This window comes from Anabrus simplex, chromosome 1 (genome assembly GCF_040414725.1).
Source record: "Anabrus simplex isolate iqAnaSimp1 chromosome 1, ASM4041472v1, whole genome shotgun sequence".
Classification (NCBI taxonomy): domain Eukaryota; kingdom Metazoa; phylum Arthropoda; class Insecta; order Orthoptera; family Tettigoniidae; genus Anabrus; species Anabrus simplex.
This window is the reverse complement of record NC_090265.1, coordinates 241,186,017-241,207,532: the sequence shown is the minus strand read 5'-3', so window position 1 is coordinate 241,207,532 and position 21,516 is coordinate 241,186,017. Positions and strand designations below refer to the sequence as shown.

Below are 21,516 nucleotides of genomic sequence, written 5' to 3'. Positions count from 1 at the left end.
TCTTTCCGCAGAAGTTTCGATATAACAACTTGGAATTTCGAAACGTCGAAGCATAATAAAGTTCTGAAGTAATTTGTACGGGTGTTCGGCTTAGACAGTGGCAAAATATTTCAGATAAATTAAAAATGATAAAGGCAAATGCATATAGTTGACTAAAGATTGTAGTTTATATTAGTTTATGACTCACTTTTCCAGGCACATAGGCTGTTTTGTATCTCTGAAACCCTAATTGTATACTTCATTTTGGTTTTCTGTCGGTCACTTGAGGAATCGCCTTTAATAACGTGCATTTAATATCTTCTTTATCGACTGTTATGCCTTTCAGTATTCAGTCTACAGGCCTCTGTGAATTTAGTATCTCCGACACTTTTATTTGCGCCTACGTAGTTCTGTCGCCCCGTTTAGTTCCAGAGTTCTCATTGAGCCATTTAAAACGGAGTCTAATCACCGTTGCCGCCGTCTCCTACTTATTTACGGCCGAGTCCATTATCCTCCTAGGATACCTGCCCATCTATCGCACACTACCTCGGTATCGAAGTCAGTTGTCCGGCTCCATGGCTAAGTGGTTAGCATCCTAGCCTTTGGTCACGGGGGTCCCGGGTTCGATTCCCGGCAGGGTCGGGAATTTTAATCATCATTGGTTAATTTCGCTGACACGGGGGCTGGGTGTATGTGTCGTCTTCATCATCATTCCATCCTCATCACGACGCGCAGGTCGCCTTCGGGAGTCAAATCAAAAGACCTGCACCTGGCGAGCCGAACTTGTCCTCGGACACTCCCGGCACTAAAAGCCATACGCTATTTCATTTTACCGAAGTCAGTTCATAGGCACTGCTTCACCCTTCGATTTTATTCTTCACTGGGTTTTATCTCCTCATCGTGAGTGCCCTGCCATTGTTCCCACTTGTTTTTACCTGCATTCCCGTTACTTCCAGTTTGAGGAAAATGTCTCGAGTCCACCTAGACTTTAATTTTCTTCTTCTACCGCTTTTTCCCACACTTGTGTGTCGCACATGTGGAGTTGGCCATGCTTTACGACCGGATAGTCCGACTCGTTGGCTAAATGGTCAGCGTACTGGCCTTCGGTTCAGAGGGTCCCGGGTTCGATTCCCGACCGGGTCGAGGATTTTAACTTTCATTGGTTAATTCCAGTGGCTCGGGGGTTCGGTGTTTGTCCTGTCCCCAACATCCCTACAACTCACACACCACACATAACACTATCCTCCACCACAATAACACGCAGTTACCTACTCATGGCGGATGCCGTCCACCCTCATCGGAGGGTCTGCCTTACAAGGGCTGCACCCGGCTAGAAATAGCCACACGAAATTATTATTATTATACGGCCGGATGCCCTTTCTGACCCCAGTCCACTGTTGCGTGTTTCTGTGGTGATTGGTAGTGTTGTGTGTTGTCTGAATAGGAAGATGAGTATGTTGGGACAAACGCAAATACCCAGTCCCCGAACCAGATGAACTAATCGGACAGCCTCAACGCTGTCCATTCAGCCAGGGAGTCTCCACCCAGATTTCAGTCCCAAGCATAAATCAGAATGTAAATAAACCTACTGTGTGTAAAGATAGTTTCGTCCGAGAGCTGACTTCATTAGACAATAGTCTACCATTGATCAGACCTGAGAGCTCACTGCGTTAACTTTACTGGGTCTGTGTTAATCGGTCTCCGGATCCCAAGGTCACGGGTTCAATCCCGCCAGGAGTAGTCGCCTAGTCGGATTTTTTAAGGGTTGAAAGAAGTCTAACCGACACTGCATACCGTACGATGTCTCTGGTGATACACTTGGTGTTAACCTAGCAACATTAATTATTTAAACGCCATAGGTCGCCCACCAGAGATTCTTTATCTGACATCTGGTGAAGTAAAACGGAACGTCGAAATCGACGCACAGACAGCCTAGATGACGTCAAATCAAAATGCCTGCAGACGTTATCTGAGGCATTCGATATTTATTATTATTATTATTATTATTATTATTATTATTATTATTATTATTATTATTATTATTATTGGTTATGTGAACGAATCTGATCCACGAAATGTCACTTTAATATTTGTCCCAAATGGAAGATAATAATTGCTTTTACTCAAATAAAGTCTAAAATCTGAGGTAATTTAACAAACACCGTCGTTACTAGAGAAGTATGTATACGTACTTAAGGGCTGTAGACAGGACTCCATTATGTTGCATTCCGCTGCTCGCGCCGTCTTTTGTTTCTTTCTTGAGGTCCAGGGCTGGCATCAACGAATTGGAGTGCTATGTCTGTGAATTTTCATTATATTTGTCCAGACGACTAGCGCGGGCAGTTCAAACAGCAATTTTTTTTCCAGTTGCTTTACGTCGCACCGACACAGAGAAGTCTTATGGCGACGATGGGACAGGAAAGGCCTAGGAATGGGAAAGAAGCGGCCGTTGCCTTAACTAAGGTACAGCCCCAGCATTTGCCTGGTGTGAAAATGGGGAAACCATGAAAAACCATCTTCAGGGCTGCCGACAGTGGGGTTCGAACCCACTATCTTCCGGATGCGAGCTCACAGCTGCGCAGTCCTAACCGCACGGCCAACTCGCCCGGTAAAACAGAAAAATAGCATGGTCCCTGGACCAATAATAATGAATGAGTTAGTGCACAAAACGAATGAGCAACATGAAGAAAACAACACCTAATTAATTCAAACATCTTCAGTGAGCAAAGAAATCACACACGACAGTGTTAGATAAACAAAACACTTACAGAAGCGCTGCGACGAAGCAGAAAAAATGGTTGTAAGGTAGTAAAGTACAAATAAAATATGTCGTATTATTTTTGAATATACCTGAGATTGTAGACTTTATTTGAGTAAAAGCAATTGTTATCTTCCATTTGGGACAAATAATATCCTGACATTTCGTGGACCAGTTTCGTTCACATAACCAGTATTATTATTATTATTATTATTATTATTATTATTATTATTATTATTATTATTATTATTATTATTATTATTATTATTATTATTTGTAACACCTTGATTCTTAGTATGTTACCATGTGAGAGAGTACACATCCTAAATACTTGAAATGATTCAGCTGTTTCATTTTCTTATTGCTTATCTGAAAATGACTCCTGTTAGGCTTTTTCACAATCTACATCACTTAAGTTTTACAAATTCCAAATTTCCTATCATTCTCATCACTCTTCTCTTCAAGTTCCAAGATATAATTCACGATTTCTTTATTTTTATTTCTGTTTAACGGGGTATTTATTATTGGTTAATTTAATCAGCTGCCCAAATTATTTGGACGTTCATCCATAGTTTTCGGGGTCCCTGAGATGAACTGTTGACACTCTGGATGCCATTTAAGTCAAAGTTGAGCCCTAGTCGGAAGGAGGGTTAACAGGGGGTGAAAACATGTCCAGAATGACCGAGATTATGGATGCGTGTATGTGCCAGCATAGCTGTCAACCAAACTTAATATTTAGAAAGAAAAATTAATGTGGAGTAATACAACCCCATCATCCCTAAGGGCGGGGTTGGAAAGGAGGTGAAAAATAAAAATAACAGAAAACGCTCAATATTGATGAATCCATCCATCGTTGTCTGGATCCCTGTGGTGAATAGTGACGCTCCGGATGAGGCGAAGAGTGGTGAACAAGAAAATGTCCAAAATGTCCGCGATTGCATGTGTATGTTCCGGCATAGCTTTCAACCAAACTTGGTACACATAATGTGACTTACTAAAAAAAAAAAAAATAAAAAAAAAACCCAAACCATGGCGCAACAGCTCCGAAGGACCTTGGCCTACCAAGCGACCGCTGCTCAGTCCGAAGGCCTGCAGATTGAGGTGTCGTGTGGTCAGCACGACGAATCCTCTCGGCCGTTATTCTTGCCTTTCTAGACCGGAGCCGCCATCTCACCGTCAGATAGCTCCTCATCTGTAATCGCGTAGGCTGAGTGAACCTCGAACCAGCTCTCATATCCAGGTAAAAATCCCTGACCTGGCCGGGAATCGAACCTGGGGCCTCCGGTTAAGTGGCAGGCTGGCACGCTACCCCTTCACCGTGGGGCCGGCCCAGTGTGACTTACTACCTAAAAAGAATTACAGTGGGCGTAAGACACCCCTAGGGGTGGGATCAGGAGGGGGTGCCATTTAAAAATACTCGAAAACGACCAATTTTCGAGTAGAATTCATAGTTTTCGGTGTAGTTGAGATCAATAGTGACACTCTGGATTGCCGTTTAAGCAAAAGTTCAACCCCATTGGCATGGGGGTGAGAAGGGATGAAAAGGAAATAGCCAAAATGACAGAGATGATGGATCTACTTTTGGATGTTCCACCATAGCTCTCAACCAAACTTGGTAAACATACAACTTACCAGCAATGTGTGGGGACGGGATGACATGTAAAAGTAATCGAAAACGACCGATAGTATCGAATCCATAGTTTTCGGTATCTCTCAGATGAACAGCGACTCACAGGAAAGTCAAACTTCTGCCCCCATCTGCATGGAGGGTAAGAACGGGTGAAAAGGAAAATGTCCAGAATGACCGAGATTATGGATGTATGTGTGGATGTTCCAGCATAGCACTGAAATAAACTTGGTACACATATTATTTACTATCTGTAAAAAGAATAATGTGGGGTTAAGGCACGCTTAGCATTTGTAAGGGAGGAGGTGACATGTGATAATCCATAGTTCACGGGGTCGCTCAGATGAATTTCGACTTTCTGGATACCGTTTAAGTCCAAGTTTTTGCCACCATCACCATGGAAGTTGAGAAGGGGTGAAAAGGGAAATGTCCAAAATGACCGATATTAGTGTTGAATCCACACTTTTTGGGGTCGTCAAGCTCGTTTGTGACAGTCCTAACGACGGTTGTAATCGTGTACACATCTGTAGCGTGACGCGTAAATGCGTACAATAATTACTTAGTTTCGGCTGTGCGTGGGTCCATGCTTATTTTAAGGGATCATTTATATTCTTCGAAAACATAACAATCTTACAATGCTGTGTCTTACGGCAAACCCGTTGACGGTCAGTTTTCTGAATAAAGGAATATATATAGCTCGCTTCGAACGTTGATATAGGAATTAAAAAAGTTTTTGAAGACATTGAAGGCATTGTATGGAAGTGAAACATGGACGATAACTAGGTGGTAAGACGGGTAGGAGCAGACCAAGGTATGAATATGACAAGCGGATTAGAGCAGATGTAAGATGTGTCAGCTTTGTAGAAATAAAAAGTTTAGCACGGGACAGGGTGGCATGGAGAGCTGCATCAAACCAGTCTGTGGACTGATGGCTCAAACAACAACAGCATATATATAGTATCGGCTACTTCCCAGACAATCTGGGCTGCCACAAGGACAAAGTTTAACGCGAAACTATATAACATCAAACTTAAAAGACATACATAACAATAATTATACATCTACCAAAGAGTTTGTAAATTATCAGTCAACGTCACAATAAAGAAATCTACAAAAATTCATTTCAAACAGCTAATACACATCCTATTATTACATGTTCGAAATAGTACCCAAGCAGAGCCGGTACTACAGCTTGTTTTTCAAGAAAAACATATTTATTTTATTAAGTGAACACTTTTTGTTGAATGTCTCGGAAGTAACTCTTTGGCACTTGGCTCCTTTAGCTTTTCCATTCTGCAAACGATACAATACAAGCACCGCATGCATCAGGTCATCAGAGGGACATCAAAGCAAAGCAAAGCCACCTCCGTACAGGCCATGAAGGCCCTTGGAGGAGTGGAAGGTAAAGGCTTCCACCATTGTTAACCTCGGCACGTGATGGGGTAGAGTGGTTAACTTTACGCCTGACCGCCTTTGCCTCCAGGAATTAACCTGGTACTAATTTTTGGTGTAGGCTGAGTGAACCTCAGGGCCATGTGCACCTCCGGAAGTGGAAATCTCGTTTCTTAAATTTTACGACTTCCTGACGGGGATTCGAACCCACGTCCTTCCGGGCGAACCGAGTACGCCTTTACCGCCTCGGCCAGGCAGCCCCTAAAGCAGTGGTTCCCAACCTTTGCCAGCTGACGCCCCCCTTTTCAGATACGGGTGGTCATTGCGCCCCCCGACCCCTCTCACCTCCGTCGCTTCTATAACCTCTCCGATATACTGACGTGGAGGATATAGACCTAACCTAACGACACTACATAATGAATTATTCAGTTATTCAATGATTTATAAAAAAATAATATGAAGTACGCGCTTTATATCTATGACATACTAACTTAATTTCAGCACAATACAAAGAACAGACTTTTACAATAAATCCTTCAATTAGTCAACAAATGTCAGTGAGAGGGTTGACACTGTTTCTTCTTGGTAAGATTCGGTATGTTTGGTTTGATATTTGACATAGCACAGCGGAGATCACTTGCAAGATCAAGCCGACAGCGCTGCTTTGTTTTTATGATATTCAGCGTTAAAAATCCTGACTCGCATAAATATGTCGTTGAAAATGGGACAATGACATGCAATGCTACTTTAGCTATTTCAGGATACGCTGCAAGACAGTTTACCAAAAGTCGCCCAGTCCTAATATTTTGTAATCATCTTTTAGCTTTGAATCACACTTCAAATCTATGGCTTCTTCTTGAAGTTGTTCTGGCAGTGTTTCAATTGTCAATGGCAAACGGATTTCTTGTTAACATCCAGGACCATTCATCTGACGAGATGTCAGGAAAGTAGGAATTGAATTCTTGTGCCAGGGAATCCAAATGTGACTGAATTTGCACCTTTATTACGATCACGTTCATTTTCCGGAAAAATTTCATTAAGGTGGTGAAAGGATGAGAAGTTGTTCAACTGAAGCCGGCGTTTCCATAACTGTATTTTTTCCAGGAAAGCTCTGATGGCATCATAAGCATGCATTATATTGGAGTTTTTGCCTTGGAGCTTTAAGTTCAAACTGTTCAAAGCTTCAAAAAAGTCGCAAAGATATGCCAATGAGACGATAAAATTGGCATCAGTAAACACTTCATACAGATCGTTCTTACCTTCACCAAGAAGAAAAATTTCAACTTCAGACTTTAATTCGAATAGCCGAGCCAGCATGTTCCCTTTTGATAGCCAGCGATCCTCTGTGTGGAAAAGGAGAGTTTTGTGATCGGCTTGAAGGTCAACACAAAGGTCTTCAAACAATCTTGTCTGTAAAGAACTTGTCTTCACAGAGTTCACAATTCTTATAGCGACTTTGAGTGTAATTACAATCTTGGGGCAAGGTTTTGGCCGCCAAAGCCTGCCTGTGAATTATACAGTGGGTTCCCATGATGTTTGTATTTTTATCTTTGGCCAATTTGAGAAACCCAGAACGTGACCCGATCATAGCAGGTGCACCATCCGTACATCCCACTACATTTTCCCAGGAAAGTCCATGTTCTTGGAAAAAACTATCGATGGCAGAAAACACATCACAAGCTTTCGAAGTTTTTTTTCAAACATTGGGAGAATAACATTTATTCTCTTAAAATTCCACTGTCGACAAATCGACAATATACAATCAGTTGACAACAATGGGCCACATCGGTCGTTTCATCACAGTGAATTGAAAACACTGGAGATGCGTTCACCTTCTCCAAAATTTGCATTTTAATGTCTTCTGACAGTTCTTGAAGTTTGCACTACACTGTGTTATCGGAAAGTGAAATTTTAGACAATTTCTGCCGACTCCCTTCACCCAAAACTATATTTAGGCCTACAGCTAATAACATACACGGCTTTACTAATGTTTCCCCAATTGTGTGTGCTTGTTTTGTCTTTGGCAATCAGAAGAGCTAGTTCATATGATGCTTCCACTGCTTTCTCATTTTCTTGGTTAAAAGTACCCGATGAATCTAATTTCATACTTTTTAGTGAGTTTAGTTTAGTTGCAAAAAATTGTGTGGGTTTGTCTTTTAAGCCTGAATGATTCGTGTTTAAATGCCTCTCCAACACACGGGCCTCATCACATCGTTACTCAGAACACAGTGGCAGATTACGCATTGGGGCTGTTGTATTCCGTTCCGTTCTACGACTGTGAAACCATATTTAATGTAGTCATCATTGTACAGTCTTTTCTTGGACATCGTTTTCATTTTTTTTTTAAGTCACAATATTAAATGACGCAATTCACACAGTCGCACTGTTACAGCGAAGCATACACAACACTCACAATAAACAACTTGACAGACACGTCCACTGCGAAAGTATACGAGGCACAGAATCAACAGTCGAAGGGCCTGGCCACTGATGGTCTCTCGGCGATGTGTTGTTATGGCCATTACTGCGCCATCTCTGACAGGACAGTTGTACTATACAACTATCGCCAATTTGACTGTAGGGGTGGGAACAGAGCATTCAAGGACGAGCTATAACACTAAACGAGTCTATATGCCGCAGTGTGCGAGGGAAGGAGGAACTTCCACTACATTTGTTGCTTCTGAAACTCTGATTTTCTTTGTTCTTCAGAGTTAATGTTGACTCCTGACTGTAGTAACTTATTGCCAGTTAAGATCTTTGGTGAGAAAATGTTACTGTTTCATTAATTGCTGTGGTTAAACATTAATTAGTTGTAGCCCAAAAGACCAGTAGGCCTATAGTACGCGAAACTTTTCTTGAGCCCTGAGCTCCATAGTGCTGAATGGGAACTAGGGCTCAAGAAAAGGTTCGGGCACTATTCATAGAATTTCACGCTACCGTGAAAGCCTAACATGTTATATTAAATAAGTTGATTATAATTTAGCCTACTATTATTGCCTTATCTCCTGTTGTTCTCGCTACTAGATCAATTTGATATAATACCGACATTTATACGATTACCTCCTTCATGTAACATATTTTGTTTATGAGAAAAACTTTGTACAATATGGAACAATAATACTGGAAAATGAAAGCAACTACTACATCGTCGATGAGTTGAAACATGTCGCGTATGGTCATAGTTTACTTTCACGCAAGTAGGTCCACAAAGTGTGCAATTAAACGTGCGTTGAGTGCTCTTGTTCCCGCACCTGCTCTCATGCTTCATTTTGCTCCTCACAACACAGCAAATTCCTTATTTCACCTCCAACCTCGCGGCTCCGCAGAGGTTTGTGCCGACAGTTGGCAATTACCAGTGCTTTTGAACGATTGACTTGGCGCGACAATCACTTGGAGAGATTCGAAAAATGTTTATTACACAAAATTGTAATATTCGAGTTAAAATCACTTCACGCCCTCCTAGGGGGGCGCGCCCCCCCAAGTTGGGGACCACTGCCCTAGAGGGACATCACACCAGTTAATTATCCGAGATTGTTGAGTGTGATACATCAAACATCCTTACATGAAGAAACTATATTTTGTAACGCATTTTAAAAAGGAAGAAATATGTCAGGTGCTCGAAGGTAGGAGCTAAATAAACGAAGGTAGATATACTCCCTTAGCCTCGCAAGTCTAACTTCGTTGGGGGCAGAGAAGAATAATTAGAGCTAAAGAAGGACGATCGGATAGGAAAGATGAAAAGTAGGAGCTTGGCGCAATTATGGTCGTAGTGACTTTAGTCTTGTCCATTGGGTCCCCAGCCGGAAGCCTTTGAGTTATAGCGGAACTCTTAACACACTAACATGCCATATCGTGTGCCTGGACTTCCAGTTGCACTTCAGCATATTTCTTGTCAAAACACTCCATAATAGACTGAGACACAGTTACGTAAAAGTTAAAAGTACCGAGAAGAACTAAAACACGGGCATAATGCTTTAGACACTAGCATACACTAATGCTATTGTGAAGGAGAAAATATATTTTACAATAACGCATGGTTTGAAAAGATCAATCTACATCACCTAGACGGTAGATCTGCATGGTTGGAGGGTGGGTATGTCCTTGTTTTAAAGAGCTTCCGCTCGCTTTCATGTCGGCTGGAGATCAAATAGACGTGGTGAGTATAAAAGAAAACGATGTCGGTTAGATAGCGACCTATTTTGCTGCTGACCTGCAGTTTCAAGGGCTTCTCGCGGGATTCTTGAGGATTTCCTGTGTTTCCCTCTTGCCGGCGATGTGGTGGCTATAATAAGAGCGGCCGTAAGGTACTCGGGCAGATATCGTGAAACGGATGGTTAAGAATTGGTTAGAACTAAAACTGGTGGTATCATTTCTTAGCACAGATCATAGAAAACGCAGGAGGTGAAATTCTGAGAATAGCATATTACCTCCAATCGAAACATCGAAATGAGGATTGTTGGTTGGTCGCGATGAAGAAACAAGTAGGTGGCAAAGGGATAAGGTGCTATTAGGCAAAATGTTCATTCATGTAATGACTGGAGGTTGTTTAAGATGGTCCAAAGAAGATGGAAGATACAAACTATAGGGACAAAATGTAACTGAAAGGGAACACTAGCAGAATTCTATGAAGTAAGTAAAAATATATTAACTAAAATGGAAATGATTATTTTATTAGTTTCATGTTCACTATTTACTTTCACGATTTTCATGGACATGGAGGTGCCGGAATTTTGTCCCGTGGGAGTTATTCTGCGATCTTAGTATGTAAATAACTAAGGGTAGCAATAAGAGACAGATAACATTTCTTAGATCATTTTTAAATGAAAATAACCAAAATAAACAATGAAAAATATTTCGCAGTTAAACATGGTTTTTTCCTTTGAAAATTCAAGTGATCCATTAATTTTGTCGGTCAGTGTAACTGATTATGTGTTAGTAATTACACGTGTCTGAGCCTCTAGTTGCACGTTGTTGCCAAGCTGACCCTTAACTGCTCGCTTTCAGTGTACTTCTCGTCAGAACGCTCCATAATACACTGAGACGCTGTTACGTAGAAACTTCAAAGCACCCATGCTAAATAAAACATTCGCGTACTTCTTTAGTTACTAAGTTACGATAGACTAAATCATTGTAGAGGAGCAAATATACAGTATTGTACAACAATCACGAGAATGTTCAATGTATTGTAGTACTTATAATGCAAACCCCATTTATCCGAAAAATAATATTTAAATTTGATAAAATACAAGGTCTTTATTTATGCTTGGCAAGGACTTTCTCGCTCGACCTTTGCCGCTAGTAACGGTTCAGTTGCCGGCTAACGCGCGTGCGTATGTACGGCAGAATACGGTGCTCAAAATCATTATCATGCATTTTATTCACCATGTTTATAGTTTATGTTCTAAATCATTATTATGCATTATCATGTATTTGTCATGCATTTTACACACCATATTTATAGTTTATGTTCTAAATCATTATTATGCATTATCATGCATTTATCATGCATTTTACTCACCATATTTACAGATTTACAGTTTATGCTGAAAATGTTCCCTATGCGCCGCCAAGCATAATGGGCATCTCCTAATGAAGTTTTCGGTTACTCTACCAAGTTCTTCAGCACTGATGGATGCAATTGCAGCTCGTATATTGTATTTAAGTTGATCTAGTGTGTGAGGGTTGTTTCCATAATCTACATTTTTTAACATTCCCCACAAATGAAAATCACATGCCGTTAAATTTGGGATACGAGGGGACCACAGATTTTTACTTATGAGATCCTCGTACCAAACACGCTTCAGTAAAGAGATAACGATCTTTACGTCTAGTTTTATTGTTTACTGAACTTGTACGTTTGAATCTCTTGGCCAGTTGGTTTATTGTCCGATTGATAGGAATGGGTCTCCCTGAAAATTTCGCTCGAAACTTTTGTCTTGTCCTAACGCACGATTTTCTGCACTTAATGTAAGTATTCTGCAGATATACACGTTCACGTAACGAATATTTCACACACATTGCAGCACTATACACAATCACAATAAAACACTATACAATACGACATACAGTACGCAGTAGCTTCATTAAACACCCTAATATCTCGGAGCTCAGCTCTCAGCAACTGCAAGAAGTGCCGGAAACCGCGCGCGCCAGCGGCCGGTAGCACTTGATTTTTAGGCCTTTTAAAAATTGGACATAATTTAATAAATGGTAAAGACTGTATGTTATGTAGTATGTGATTTATTCATTCAGTTAAGGTACAGTGCTGACATCTGTCTGCTATAAAAATAGGAAAGCACAGACAGTCATTCACAGAGCTGCGAACGTAACCACCATCTCCGGAATGCAAGCTTACTGCTACGCTTCCTGCACCATTGAAGGAACTCTCTCTTTTTTAAACAGTGACGTTGGACTGTGAACTATTATATTACTCGATTTGTAAGCTGCGCATCCGTAAATACTTTCTGATATCCTATTCTATTGTTGTAGTAGTCAGCGTGTGCGAAAAAGGTATTATACTTATTTATCTTTGTCAGAATTTCACAGCTGAACTGAAATAAACTGTCATATCTTAAAAGACGTGTTTCCAAATTCCACTGTCTGGAGACTGATATCAACTATTTGTTCCTCTAGAAACATTCACCTCTATCTCGTGGGAAATCTCGAGCTCTGCATACCGTGAAATTGCTTGCTGAAGAAATCAATCGGAACATACCCAGATGCAGCTCGAGAAGTCCGTCTGCTCTGCTTTGCTTTGTCTCATGGCCGTGGATCGTTCCACCTAGGAGAAGCGTGTTAATCTAGTTAATGTTACGAAGTAACACTCGGTGACGTGGTTTTTTCTTCAGTCTTTTTTGTACGTTTAAACGTTCATTCTGAGAGTTAAAAAATGCTATCTTTTTGCGTCCTATCAGCTACTATCGGTCCTGATAATCTGCTAATGCTCGGGTTTCCCATTTTTGCCTTGCAGGAGTTGTTTAATCGTCTGGAGTCCAGCGACTGTGGTGTGGAAAGACACTTTTATGAATCAACAAATTGAATTTTTCAACTTAATTTTTTCTTTAAAGAAGCTACTTTCCTTTTTAATATGGTGAATATTCCACTACTTCAAAGGGTGTTTATAAATGTTCATTTATTTTTCATTGTAGTGGAAGCCATGCGTGGTGTAGTAGTGTGATTATCTGCCACCCTCGGTGGTACGGTTCGATTGATTGCCGGCTGTGCCACGAAATTTCAAAAATGGTACAAGGGCTGGAACGGAGTCCACTCAGCTTCGGGAGATCAGCTGAGTAGAGGAGGGGAGGGGGGTTCGATTCCCATCTCAGCCATCCTCGAAATAGTTTCCCACTTCTCCAGGTAAATGACTGAATCGCACCTAACTTACGGCCAAGGCCGCTTCCTTCCCTCTTCATTGCCTGTCCCTTCCAATCGTCCCATCTCCCAACAAAACCCCTGTTCAGCCCAGCAGGTGGGGCCGCTTGAACGAGGTACTGGTCCTCCTTCCAGTTGTATCCCCCGACTCAGTCTCACGCTCCAGGACACTGCCCTTGAGGCGTAGAGGTGAGATACCTTCCTGAGTCCGATGGAAAAACCAATCCTGGAGGATAAACGGATTAAGAAAGAAAGAAAGAAAGAAAGAAAGAAAGAAAGAAACTTATTTTCAGTTTCGACTTTGTTAATTTATATCTGTTAGGTTCTTCAGTTTGCCGTAACTAATTTATGAATAAATAAAATGTAGAAAATACCTGAAAAAGGTATAATCTGTTAGGCTTATGTTTTCTTTTGCAGGTATTTTCTAAATTTCATTTTAAATTAGTGTCGACAGAATGAAGAACTTAACAGTTATAAATGTCCATGTACGCCACCTGCTACGGCCGATTTGTCGCACGTTTGTTGCTCATTTTCCCCAACTTCAGTTTGCTTTTTCTCCAGCTTTTTATCATAATTCAAAATCAGTAGGGACTATTTGTATGATATTTTATATACATAGTAGTGGATTTTATTTACCTAGGTTGACTTTTTATGAGTGGCAACTATTTATTTTCTAGAATCGTTGCATACATACAAGACTTTCGATGAATCCACCAGCGTTCCAGCGATGCAGAAGACTTGGGCACTGTTAATCTCCGAATGGTGCGAAAAGAGCGATCGATTGCCTGCAGAATGCCTTCAGCTGTTCTGAAGCAAATCCCACGTAGGATTCCTTCTTCTTAGGGTTTAGATTGAAGTCACAGGGACAAAATCCGTAGAGTAGGGTGGAAGAGCACTTCCCAGCTCCAGCGTTTGAACGAATCAGACATCGCTCCTGTTGCTTGCACCCTGGGATTGTCATGCAGAATGATGGGCGTGTTATGCATAAGAGTATCCCTACGACTTCGACCTAATCCGGAGCCACTGCGTGCAATTCGCTTCCTTACAGTTGTGGAAGTTCTTCAGGTAATCGATCGCTATCTTCTTACCATCCAGAGATTAAACAGTACCGACAGTATCCATAGGCCCCCGTATCGCTGGGAAAACGTTGTACACAACGCTGGTGATTCATCAAAAGCCTGTGAAACCTATAACCTTGTGCGTAGGTTATGAATCCAGAAAATAGTTTCCACCACTAAGAAATAACCTATGTATATAAACAACTTGTTTAGGGTCTTTTCTTTGACACAGTTATTTCACATTTAAACAAAATTATTAGCAGTGCCAAAAAGTTACCGTAATATGAAAGGTAACTGTTAAAAACATTTTTTTTTTGGAAATTCTAGATTCCCATAGAGGGAATTAGATATTTTTCCACCAGTAGAGCATATCAAAAATCAGATCAAAAATTAGATGTATGGCTTTTCAGGCGTTTGCTCTATTAACCAGCGTTTCGTCTGACACTAGACTCCTCAGAGTGGGATGTGTCAGACCCCACCCACTGACGCTGGGGTGTATGCAGGTGAACTTATCAGGAGCCTATTTAAGAGGCACACTCTGATAACTGCATACGGGAGATAAAACTCCACAATGGAATTAATGCCCGCCTAGCAATTCCGAATGGAAATTCTAAATTCCCATGGAGGCAGTTAGATATTTTTCCACCAATAGATCATATCAAAAATGAGATCAAAAATTAGATGTATGGCTTTTCAGGAGTTTGCTCTATTAACCAGCGTTTCGTCTTAGGTCTGACACTAGACTCCTCAGAGTAGTGGAGAGATCCTGAAGTATGTCTTTGGTTTGTATTTAAATCGTTTCAGAAAAGGAAATGCGTGACTATTGGTGATATTCATAGTGGAAAAGCTCATTTATTGAAACTTGATAAAATATTACATGTAATTTCTAGTCCGTTTAAAAGTTTGAACATAATTTCATAAACGTTAATCAATTTATAGTAAGCGTTCAAAATTTTATTTTAGGTAGTATTTCAAGTGTGAACATATTTTACTACATTTAAGCTAGCGAAAGATGTTCTTCCCCCTTAAATACCACCGAGCTCAGCCGAGATAGAATTTGCAATCTTGGGAACTGAAGATCACTGACTAACCGACTGCATCATTAAGATCGAATCTACTAGATTAGGAGATTGTGAAAAGCAAAACGCGAGCAAGCAAGCAAGCAAACCAAAAAAAAAAAAAAAAAAACAAAAAAAAAAAAAACAAACCAAACCCCATGGCACTACAGCCCTTGAAGGGCCTTGGCCTACCAAGCGACCGCTGCTCAGCCCGAAGGCCTGCAGATTACGAGGTGTCGTGTGGTCAGCACGACGAATCCTCTCGGCCGTTATTCTTGGCTTTCTAGACCGGGGTCGCTATCTCACCGTCAGACAGCTCCTCAATTCTAATCACGCAGGCTGAGTGTGGACCTCAAGCAAGCAAGCAAGCAAGCAAGCAAGCAAGCAAGCAAACAAGCGAGAAAGCAAGCAAGGAAGCATTTAGTTAAACGTGATTGTTGATATCATGGTCATAACCACGGGACTTCCAGATTTTACGAGCAATTGGAACCGTAGGAACGTGACTTCCCATTTCCAAAATTTCACATCAATTGAGCGGGATTTAAACCGCGAACACCTTGGTAAGACGCCAAATACTATGGATTCTAAAGATGCTTAAGTGCAAGAATTTAGTGCTAGAAATTATACTTGGACACGCCACTAAATTTTCTGCCACGATTCTCTTGCATTTTAATGCAATCTCAGATGGCACATAAGACTGCGACAGAAAGGCGAACGCACCTAGCCAACTAAGTTACGAACCCAGCCTCTCCATAAGATATCCGTGAACAAACGTAATAATTACATTAATTGTCCGGTATTCTTCGTAAACAACACGTGGCCGGGCTGAGTGGCTCGAACGGTTGAGGCGCTGGCCTTCTGACCCCAACTTGGCAGGTTCGAACCTGGCTTAGTCCTGTGGTCCTTGAAGGTGCTCAGTTACCTCAGTCTCGTGTCCGTAGATTTACTGACACGTAAAAGAAATCCTGCGGGACTAAATTCCAGCACTTGGACGTCTCCGAAAACCGTAAAAATGTAGGTAGTGGGACGTAAAGCCAATAAACATTAATAACATTATTAAACAACACGTATGCAGATTTTCTTAAGAGGGACCCAATGGGTGCAAAGTGCCAACTCATTGCTACTATGGAAAATATTTCTTCCCCAGTTTCATGTTTTCGGACCCCCTTCCCCTCCCTGTCTTTTCGGGACCCCCGTGGAAAGTTTCGGTCAGCAGGTATTAGTTTCCCTGTACCTTTTCGAGTTAGGGACTATCTGCACGAACATTTACAGCTTCTTAGAACTTCTAGTCTTAAGACATGTTTGTCTCGACAGAGGCCAGAAGAACTGGCTAAGAGATATATTAATTGTAGTTAATTGAAAGAGAAGACCAAGAGAGTTGGAGGTCATAATATCTGTGAGAAGATATTCAAGAATAAGAATGTCCAAAAGGCTGAAAGTCCGGAAAACCACAAGGCCCAAACAAAGTGTCCTATTTATTAAATCCAAAGGAAAACTGTCATATACCTCAAGTCGAAAAATATTATGCTGAAGCAGAACATTTTTTCAGAAGTGATATCCTACTTACTGATGTAAGTCCCGACGAAAGTGGTTTTACATTTTTTCCTGTTGGTTTTCGTACTATGCAAGCGACGGACAGATTGGTTTTTTTTTTTTTGTTTTTTTTTGTTTAGATCTGTCCTAGAACAAACATCAGCTGGACATCTTCAAAGTCTCTGTCCTATGTTGCTTCCTTCATCTGTTGATATGTTCCTCCCATGATGTATCGTCAGCATTCCGTATTGTGGTCTTCCTCCCTTCCCATGAATTTTTCCTTCGTCACTCTTCTTTCGAAACAATTCTACCTCAGGAGGTGTCCAAGTCACGATCGTTTCCTCTTCATGATGTTATTAGGTTCTTTTCCTGTCCTATCCTCCTCAGTATTTCTTCATTTTTCACTCTGTCTGTCCATTTCACTTCCCTCCTTCTCGTAATTCACATTTCAAAAGCCTCAATATACTGTACATATTTTTTTCATAAATATCCATGTTTCGATTCCATACATCAATACACTTCAAACAAACCATTCGGCAGAACTCTTTCTTAAGTTGACTGGTGTTCAGAAGTCTTTTCACTTTTCCAAAAGCGCCGGACTGAGTGGCTCAGACGGTTGAGGCGCTGACCTTATGACCCCAACTTGGTAGGTTCGATCCTAGCTCAGTCCGGTGGTATTTGCAGGTGCTCAAGTACGTCAGACTCGTGTCTGTAGATTTACTGGCACGAAAAAAAAAACCCTTGCGGGACTAAATTCCAGCACCTCGGCGTCTCTGAAAACCGTAAAAGGAGTTAGTGGGACATAAAGCCAGTAACATTACTATTATTATTTTTCCAATAACTATTTTTCCCGTAACCATCCTGCTCCTCATTTCTCCGCAGCTGTCCTTCCACATCATCTGAATGACGACTCGTTGGCTGAATGGTCAGCGTACTTGCCTTCAGTTCAGTGGGTCCTGGGTTCGATTCCCGGCCGGGTCGGGGATTTTAACCTTCATTGGTTAATTCCAATGGCCCGGGGGCTGGGTGTTTGTGCTGTCCCCAACATCCTTGCAACTCGCACACCACACATAAACTACTCTCCACCACAATAACACGCAGTTACCTACACATGGCAGATGCCGCCCACCCTTATTGGAGGGTCTGCTTTACAAGGGCTGCACTCGGCTAGAAATAGCCACACGAAATTATCTGAATGACGCTGCTTGTTCTATTATTTTTTTCTTTTACCGATATATCCACAGGCCCTTCTTCACATCCTGTGTTCATCACTTTTGTCTTGCCTATATTTATAGGCATTCCAAAATACTTACCGACCCTCACAGCATCCTCCAGCATCCTCTGCAACTCCTCTTCCGATTCTGCCAGCATTGCTGTGTCATCAGCATATTTGATGTCTTCATGGTCAGAATGTATGAATAGTTTGAATTAATCGCCGTAGGGAACTCTTTGTAGCTGAGTCGCAGAATTGTCATGATTTATTTCGAAACTGTAAGTATTAATGCGGTCAATCGGCCTTTTGCTGGCTTCCCTGTGAAAGTCTGCCTTTTTCACTTGTCAGTTCAAATTATGACTGAATGAATACAATTGTATTGTTTACATGTTTAATTATTAGTTCGGACAGATTCTTGGACTGTTCTTCTTTTGTACATGTTTAATATAAATTTTTTCCTTCGGTATTGTGATCCGCAACGGACAAAGAGCCATTAATATTTAGTCGATTGATGCGAAGTGGTCATTACTATGACGCTTTCGCAAGATATGAATGCTTCCTAATGAACATAGGTGTATTTATTTTCATTTGACAGAATGAGAATAGTTCTGTTTAATCAGGTTAAATATTATCTCTCCTCTTTTTTCCAGACGCTGACAAAGATGACATGCGCTGAGCGTGACAGAGCAGAATTGCTAAGGAAGACTTCAACTGTTAAAGAAGAGTGAAGCGAAGAAAAGACGGTGGATAAGAAGCCAGTAATGATTTTCTGAGCTTTTTCTTTACATTTCTACGAAAAAGTGCACGTCTGTTCTTAGAAGAACGAAACGAGAACAGGTTCGCTTGTTGTTAGGAACCACAGAAAGAGCAAACAATTGCTCCACTGGGATTAGGAATTTCCTTTTTTTTAAATAGTTCAAGTATAGTTTTACGTTTCGTGATCCGTTGAATGCTGTTCCTTTTTTTTTTTCCTTTTCTGTTGTGCCCTTTTATATTTTAAGAGTCCAATTTAAATTCTTGGGTGAGACAATACTACTCTTTGGATGGTTGCTTTCATCCAAGGACGAGTTTTGGTGCTAGAGTAATTGTGAGGCCGAAGCAAGAAATAGTGGTATACATGTTGGTGAGAACCAGAGGATTTACAAGGATACCAGCGAGCCATCGGGACAGCTTCTCCATGCTTGGTTGCAGGTAAGGACTTCACATTCTCTCATTTTAATATAGCATCAAATGCCATAAATGTGTCTTAACAAATTTGACCAAACGGTCTTAGAAGTATAACATCTCCTGTGTTGGTGAAACATAAGTATAGTTCTACGAGCCCCCTTAATAGAGCACTCTGTGAGAATTTCTGTGATGGCGCTGGGGATTCAAATATAAGTATCTATATCCCGTGCTGCGGTGGTGTTTCTTTACAGAGCTATCCTAGTTCTCCCGAACTTAGTGAAGGCCATGAGCAAGGTTAGGATCATCCTAACGGGCGATTTCAATAAGAGAATTGGATTTTTTAAATTTTTATTTTACAATTTGGTATACATCGCACTGACACAGATAGGTCTTATGGTGACGATAGGATAGGAAAGGGCTAGGAGTGGGAAGGAAGCGGCCGTGGCCTTAATCAAGGTACAGCCCTGGCATTTGCCTGGTGTGAAAATTAGAAACCACGGAAAACCATCTTTATTGCTTCCGGCAGTAGGGTTTGAACCCACTGTCTCCCGGATGCAAGCCCCTAACCGCGCGGCCAACTCACCTGGTGAATTGGAAATAGAACTAAAGGATATGAGAAGATGATGGGTAAATGTGGGGAACAAGGCCCCACACCGCTGGCTGCGCAGAAGCGTGTGACTGGGGAAGACATGTCCATGCGCGTACCGCCATGTTGCGGGCGCTCCTCAGCTTGACGCGGAGGTCGTACGGAACTCATGCTTTAACTTACATTTCGTACACATGAAAACATTCGCCTTATAAAATTAATGACAGCCTACACCGACTACCGTGTACACACTCAATAAATATACATAATATCAAGACTGTGGTAATATTAAAATATACTTCTGTACAAAAACTGAAAAATCTACACAAATGCTTTGGATAGCCTATAGGTGGCGCACCTAAAAAAAACATTTAGCAGACTAAATAAGTAGACTGAAAAATACACTACTACAAAAAATACACTACCGGTACCTCGAAAATGATCATGTCGCTCACTTTAATATAAGGGTCATGTTTGTAACTGATGTGTTTGAACATTGTACGTATGGCAACAGGCCAGAAGGACGAGAATCACGGGGTAATCTGTTCTTGAGAAACCTAGGATCAACAATTATTTAGTTTTATTGAAAATATGAAGACATGTTCAAAAAGCGGTCTACGACTTAAGTATGATTACACATCGTGAGATAAAAATTGCCTGTCTCTCAGCAGACTGGAGAACACAAATTAAATATTTACACTCTCCTGTACCGATAAAAATAATCTTCAATATCAACAAAAAGAAAACCTGTGAAATAAAATCTTTCTATGGAAGGTACATAGCTTATGATTCCTCTCAGATAAGTCATTACAGCAAATTTTACTCGATTATCTGAACAGACTGTTTAAAAAGTACACGACTGCAGAAATCTTTCTAAAACAATCAGATACATATTTTTTTTCATTTTCTGAATATGAAATGCCGGCTCTGCGGTGCAGGGGTACTTCTTACCCGGAGGCTCCGGGTTCAATCCCCGGCCAGGTCAGAGATTTGTACCTGGATCTGTGTGCTGGTTCGAGGTCCACTCAGCATACGTGATTACAATTGCTGAGCTATCTGACGGTGACATGCGGCCGAGAGGACTCGTCGTGCTGACCACATGACACCTCGTAATCTGCAGGCCTTCAAGCTGAGCAGCGGTCGCTTGGTAGGCCATCGCCTTTCGGCCTATTGTGCCATGGGGTTTGGTTTGGTTTGGATATGAAGTAACGTAATTGGATGAGTAGAAGTTTAATTATCATGTTTGTGTGATTTGGATTTAGGTAAATGCTGCCTGACATTCGTTACACTGATGCTAGTCTTCTATTGTGAATTTCTTAAAATTAAATTAATGTCTAGGGTTAGTTTGAGTTTCTCTGCGTGGTTTAGGCTTCAGATTTATTTTTTTACAATTTGCTGTACATCGCACCGGCACAGATAGGTCTTATGGCGACGACAGGATAGGAAAGGCCTAGGAATGGGAAGGAAGAGCCCGTGACCTTAATTAAAAGTACAGCCCCAGCATTTGCCTGGTGTGGTTTCCCATTTTCAGGTGTATCAAATTTGTAATACCGCTACACAGTTTGTTTAAAAATTTGTAGTCTTTTTCAGAACAGCTTTCTAAGTTCTAAACAATTATCCCCGGTGGATTGGAAAAAGGCAAACAAGAAAAAGAAGCCTAAATATTCTAAATTTCATGCCCATGCGTTCTCTGAATCAACCACCCTATAACCTGTTTAGTTCTCGATTATGGTAAATGAAAGTTACTTTTTAACAATTCAATTCCTACTCACAT

At 41.1% G+C, this 21,516-nt stretch overlaps 1 protein-coding gene across 2 annotated transcripts in view; it reads left to right on the top strand.

Annotated features, from left to right (window-relative positions):
- LOC136886300 (uncharacterized) overlaps positions 1-21,516 on the top strand; it is a 697,376-nt gene that overhangs the window by 10,791 nt on the left and 665,069 nt on the right. For both annotated transcript variants that reach the window (XM_067159035.2, XM_068231038.1), the window contains exon 2: positions 18,640-19,180. The gene's annotated coding sequence lies outside the window, so the exon portion shown is untranslated. The remainder of the gene's footprint in view (positions 1-18,639; positions 19,181-21,516) is intronic.